This window comes from Rhagoletis pomonella, unplaced genomic scaffold (assembly GCF_013731165.1).
Source record: "Rhagoletis pomonella isolate Grant_MI unplaced genomic scaffold, Rhpom_1.0 Rhpom_scaffold_00005, whole genome shotgun sequence".
Classification (NCBI taxonomy): Eukaryota; Metazoa; Arthropoda; class Insecta; order Diptera; family Tephritidae; genus Rhagoletis; species Rhagoletis pomonella.
Genome location: NW_023458559.1, coordinates 19,981,470 through 19,987,219, shown reverse-complemented (window position 1 = coordinate 19,987,219; position 5,750 = coordinate 19,981,470). Strand labels below are relative to the sequence as shown.

The window sequence follows — 5,750 nt, the reverse complement described above, 5'->3', positions numbered from 1 at the left end:
TTGAACCAAATTGTTAAAAAGCTAAGCAAAATGCAGCTTGAAGTAATATTTCGTAGAAACACATATTGTGGCGAAAAGGTGTCGGTATATAATGTATTTATATTTTTTCTACCAAATCTGATTCCAGTGGGGATTCTTTTTACGAAATTATTTAATAAAACGAATTAAAAACCCGGATATATTTCAGCAAACAATTATGTTTCAGAAAATACTTAGAAAAAGGCAAGGGTAAAGTTTCTAACCACTATTAAAAAATCATCTGGTCCCAAAGTTGTTAAATATTTATTAGATCTAATGTTTGCTTCACTATTAGATACAAATAGCTTTGAACTTATTCCATTTAATTGTCTTTTAAATAAAAGCCATTTCTAATTTTAATAGTTTTATTCCATTTTTGACTTTCATTTCTGACTATCTGTAAGCGTTATCAAAACGAGAAAAAGTAAAAGCGAATATCGAGTCTAACCGGGATTTTTCAATTCGCCTTTTTCGAATAACTCGGAAATCGGTTTTGTTTTGCAAATCATCAACCGAACAGCCTAATGCATACACGCATACATACAATCCGCGCGCCTTCGACATTTATCTCGCCACTTCAGCTCACCACTTGGCTATGCTTATTCCAGTATGTTTGTATGTACATATTTTCCCGCCTCTGATTGCCGCTCGTTTCTGCTCCTTCGGTGCGTCTGTTATTCGTCTTTATTTGTTTTGATTGGAATTTTTTGTTTTATTTATTTATCATTTTGCTTCTAGGCGATGCCTCTTTGCATTTGTTAACGCCCCGCTTTACATCTCGCACCAACGCAGACCGACTGATCAACTGAATGGAATAAAATAAAATAAGGAAAATAAGCGACACAATTAATTGTTGCAAACATTATAGGCAAACCAGTGTACGAGCGTGCTTGTCTTCCACCTTAGCCGCCCGATTTAATTTTCTGTTCTTTGCATATTAACGCGCTGGTCGTTGTAGTTCGATCTAAATAACTTCCGATAGGTAAGTGATCCGTGATCCGTGATCCGCATACTGGAAGTGCTTGCTCCACGGCAACGCAACAAAACCAAACGGCTAAAAGTTAAACCTCCTGCAGTGCTCCTCTTCTCTAACTATACTGGCTGTGCCATTGCGGTCGTTGCCGTTGTTGATTTGCGCGCGCGAACCAAGTTTGGGACGCCTTTAAATCTGATAACATTGAGTGAAACACGTGATCATCGCCTTGAAGTGTGCTAAGAGGCCAAAGGGGGCCAAAGGGGGCCAAATCCCACATTTCTCGGCTTTTTTTTGTTTTGTTTTGATTCCGAGTATTTGTTTTTGAGTTTGTGTTTTGTGCATGTATTTGGCTTGTGAGACGCCACTAGGTTGTTTACGAAAATCGACTACAAAAATAAGTGAAAATCGGTGACACACTTTTGTAGCAAAACCGGCAAATCATGCTGCAACCTCAAACTACCGGTCAGTTGGCAGTTTCGAAGTTTAAAAATAAAGAAACAAACGTAACCAGTTCCTTTAAATATTGAAACAAATGTACATACAATACGTAAATAAATTGTGTTGATTCAGAAAAATTAAAGCGATACCGCCCACTCACAACAAACAGAATCAAAGTGTATAAAGTGCGTGACTCACAAAAGCTGCTTGGAAATCCCCAAAATGTTATTGTTTTAGCGTGGTATATACATACGTAGATATGTACCTACGTCTGTATGTATGCTAGAATATGAATTGTTCCATTATATATTTGTATATGCATTTCTAGATTTTTATGTGCCCAACGTGAGACACAATGGGTTGCGAATTGAATAACTTCCGCTCAGTTTACAACTATGACCAGGTCACATCCTTTCCCAAATATTAATCTTTGTATGCTGCCTTTTCGTATACATATATATTGAACTATCTTTGTACCAAAAAAGTCCCTGATCTAATTTTTTGATCTCAAAAAATCTAAACCCCAAAATTAAAACATTTAATGTCATCACAACTTCCTAAGATCCATGTACGAAAAGTGTGTTACGTGGATCACCAAATATAGCTCGAAAATTTGATTCCCTTGGGAAAAGTTATACTTATCTATTTTTGAATCGTCTTCGCTTTCCATTTCAATGTGCAGATTTATGTATCGTCATAACTCAAAAAAGCAACCCTCGAGATAAATATAAAAAGACCCTAACTAACACAGTGTCGGCCGCTGTGGTGTAGTGGTAAGCAGTGTGCGTTTCCACTCCGGAACGCCTGGGTTCAAGCCCTGGTCAAAGCAACATCGCAAAAAAATATAGAAAAAAGGTTTTTTCTTAACAGCGGTCGTCCCTCGGCAGGTAATGGCAAACCTCCGAGTGTATTTCTGCCATGAAAAACAGCTTCTCATAAAAATACATTCGGAGTCGGCATAAAACTGTAGGTCCCTCCGCTTTGTGTGACAACATCAAGGCGCACGCCGCAAATTGGAGGAGAAGCTCGGCCAAACACTAACATATGTGTAAGCGCCAATCTATTATTATTATTATCTTACATAGTGTTCGTCCGATACCACCATGTACTCGATGCCTGTACTCATTAAAAGTATAGAAAAAATACTCGATGCTATTCAAAGTATCTCCAGGGAATACTCGATTCTACTTGTACTCAAAAGTACTCAGACGAGAAATTTTAGTTCAACGACCGTTTACAATATAACAACATACAGAGGAGAAAGGCTTATGAAGAGCGGAAAACTGCCTTTTAATATCCTCCTATTTTGAAATGAAATGGTGTTACTTGAAAGTACTGAAACAGGAGTCGTTAAGAAATGAGAAAGCTAATCGCTTACTTGTGTTTGATTCTTCTGTTTCAAAACGAATTCTAGACGATGCTTCCGAAAATCTCACGCTGGCTCCACATCCTACCCTAACTACGACATATTGTTTTCCATTTTCCTGCGTTTTTTTTTTTTTAGTTTTAATCCTAGCAAAATCAAGTGATTAACATCTTGAATCGTTATTTTTTTTCAAAAACTACAACACAGACCTATTTTCAGTTGATTTTCCCAAATTTAGCAAAGAAGTAAATACTAGCAGGTTGTACTCGATACCCATGAAGTAATTGCACACGCGTAGCGAAGTACAAAAAGTACTCGGTACTTTGTAGAGGTACTCGAGTATTAACTTCTAAGTACTGGTATCGCCAGGTTTAGGGGCCGTATAATAGCGGCGTGTGCAAAGAAATTCCGGGTTGTATTTCCCTTATAAGAGTTACTAAATCAAACTTATAAATAGGTACATATAATATTTTAGGACTTTAAATAACAAGAAAAAAATCATTCGCCTTTAGACTAGTCCCTCGGCAGGTAATGGCAGACCTCCGAGTGTATTTCTGCCATGAAAAAACAGCTTCTCATAAAAATGCAATCGCCGTTCGGAGTCGGCGTAAAACTGTAGGTCCCTCCGCTTTGTGTGACAACATCAAGGCGCACGCCAGAAATTGGAGGAGAAGCTCCTCATAATTTTCAAAAATTCATTTCTACCAGGCAAAAGTACCAAAATGGGGCATTTGTGAACAAAAGAGTATCTAAGTATCAAATCACAAAATTTAGAAAAAAAATGTATCAAAAATGATACAATTGTATCAAAACGGCAACGATGATAAACAGCGCAAACGAACGAGCCTACGACATTGATGGCAATAGTAGAGAAAAGAAGCTACATGCAGCCTTAAATTTGCGATGTAGGGAAAAAATTACAGACTTTCAATATTAACTTAAATTCTGAAATTGTTTCTTTTTTTACAAAATTTTCTTTCTGTTCTAAGATTTAAGGTATGTACTTTGAACATATGTATTTACTCATTTGACCCAAGCTTGCTCAATGCCATTTTTACCGCGTATTCATTCATTCACATTTTTCCACGCCCAGGTACAATTTACGCGATTATATTGTTATAAATAACACAAAATGAGAGTCTGAATAAAGGAGCGAGGTTTGTAAGTTGCTTCTAATGTTTAGGATAAAAGATGAATTTGTAAAAGATTGTTTGTTTCATTTCGATATACATATAAAAAAAGATATGTAGGGAAACTTCTAGGAAAAAATTATATTTGCGTAGGGAAAAGAAGAGATTTTCTTGAGACGCGGTATGGATCTTTTAAAAAATTTATTGGCATCACTGACGTACAAAAGCGATCGTCCGTGGCAAGAGCGCTGGTGCAGAAAATCATTGCGCGCAATCTCTTGACAAGGGAAACGTAGGCAATGCTTTCGCTAACGATCGTTTGCTCAAGTATTTATCGCGGTAAAATACAATCGCAAAATGAGCTAATATGAGAAGATCGTATTTTTAATCGTTCGCGAGCGTTCGTTGGTAGAGCATGGGTAAAAAAAATCTTTGAATTTAGTATATTTTGATACGAAGAAGGCAGGTTAATCGCTTTTATTAGCTTGGGATGTAACTATGTAATATTAATGCGCCTAAAAGATGCAGCGATTTCCATTCTCAAGCTAAATAGTAGCCAGTGTTGCCATTTTAGCCCTTTTCCGACTAGATTTAGCCGGTTGCGATAGCAAACAGCCGGAGAAATTTCGATTTAGCCGGCAGCCGATTTTTTAGCCGTTTTGCAGAAAAAAATTAGCCGTTTTTAGCCGATTTTGCTATTTGCATTGTTTTCTTAAATTTCAAATATGTATATACATATGTTTCCATTTTTGACTAAGCGACCCAAAATCTGTTAGAAATGGCTACTAGCCTTATCGTGGAGAAAATTTTCATGTCAGACAGGGTTGTATGAAATCGGGCCGACTTCGCTTATTTTTATTTTAAACGAGAAAAGGGATTTTCTTCATAAAATGTTTGTTATAAATGTGTTAATTTTAAGTGTGAAGTTTTATTCGCAAACTTAGAAAATAAGAAATTGATTCACTGTTAAGACACTTAAGATGCGTTTGTGTTTGGATATAGTGCCAACAAACAGAATAAATATTACATGTATGTAGATATTGTCTTCCCAGATAGCGCATATTCAATTCTGCCTAAATTATAAAACATCATATTTGCCCACTCCCAAAGGCTTAAGGTAAGGGAGAAATTGATATTTTCAAGCACTATGTACACATATGTATTTTTTTAAACAAACTGTTTTGCTGAGAACTTATTTAAATTCCAAAAACCGAATGCCAACTTGAATTAAAGAAACCAACACTGAAGTGAGTCAAAATGAAAATAAAAGAGCACAAAATTCTATGTAAAGAAAAACTCTCTGGGAATCCTACGAGACACCTGCCGGTCATATGACCGGTCTTCTAAATGGGAGATCTGCAGTCTTTTGGCATCATATTTTACATCAGAATTGAAGGGATTTCTGAAAAATCTGACTAGTTCTTTTGTGTAACTGTGATTTTGTATCCCTTGTCAACATATGGCCTCGGTTGATGTTAACTTAAGGTCGTTGTTTTACTGCCCCAAAATTTAAGGGAAAGTTTTACAGCGTTTTTTATGTGTATTGGTTTCTATTTGAGTGTATTGAGAATCGGTCAGTCTGAAAAGGCCTTGTAGGGAAGACAATAGGTTTGTTCGTCAAAAATCCAGCGAGAATTATCACTCAAAATATCAGATAGTAAGAAAATATGCTCCCAAATTCTCTTTCATGTAGAGAAACTTGCAACGCAAATTTGCAAGTTTTTCTGCCAGCTAGTGTCCACGGTTGCATTTCAAACAAAAGAAATTTGTACAGAATTTTTGAAATTCTCTCAGAGGGGCCAAAAACAGGATCTACGTGTAT

General features: G+C 36.5%; 1 protein-coding gene and 1 long non-coding RNA gene across 4 annotated transcripts in view; one reads left to right on the top strand and one right to left on the bottom strand.

Moving 5' to 3' along the window:
* LOC118738757 overlaps positions 1-5,750 on the top strand; it is a 367,494-nt gene that overhangs the window by 188,021 nt on the left and 173,723 nt on the right. The window contains exon 1 of one of the 3 annotated variants that reach the window (XM_036469714.1): positions 881-1,000. The exons of 1 other annotated variant lie outside the window; for it this stretch is intronic. The gene's annotated coding sequence lies outside the window, so the exon portion shown is untranslated. Of the gene's footprint in view, positions 1-880; positions 1,079-5,750 lie in introns of those variants that run through there. One more of the 3 variants, XM_036469715.1, reaches the window with a different exon arrangement.
* LOC118738758 lies at positions 370-1,663 on the bottom strand. The gene is made up of 2 exons (XR_004992949.1): positions 893-1,663; positions 370-823 (listed from the first exon to the last, which is right to left on the bottom strand). It is a non-coding gene; the product is annotated as an uncharacterized LOC118738758 (long non-coding RNA).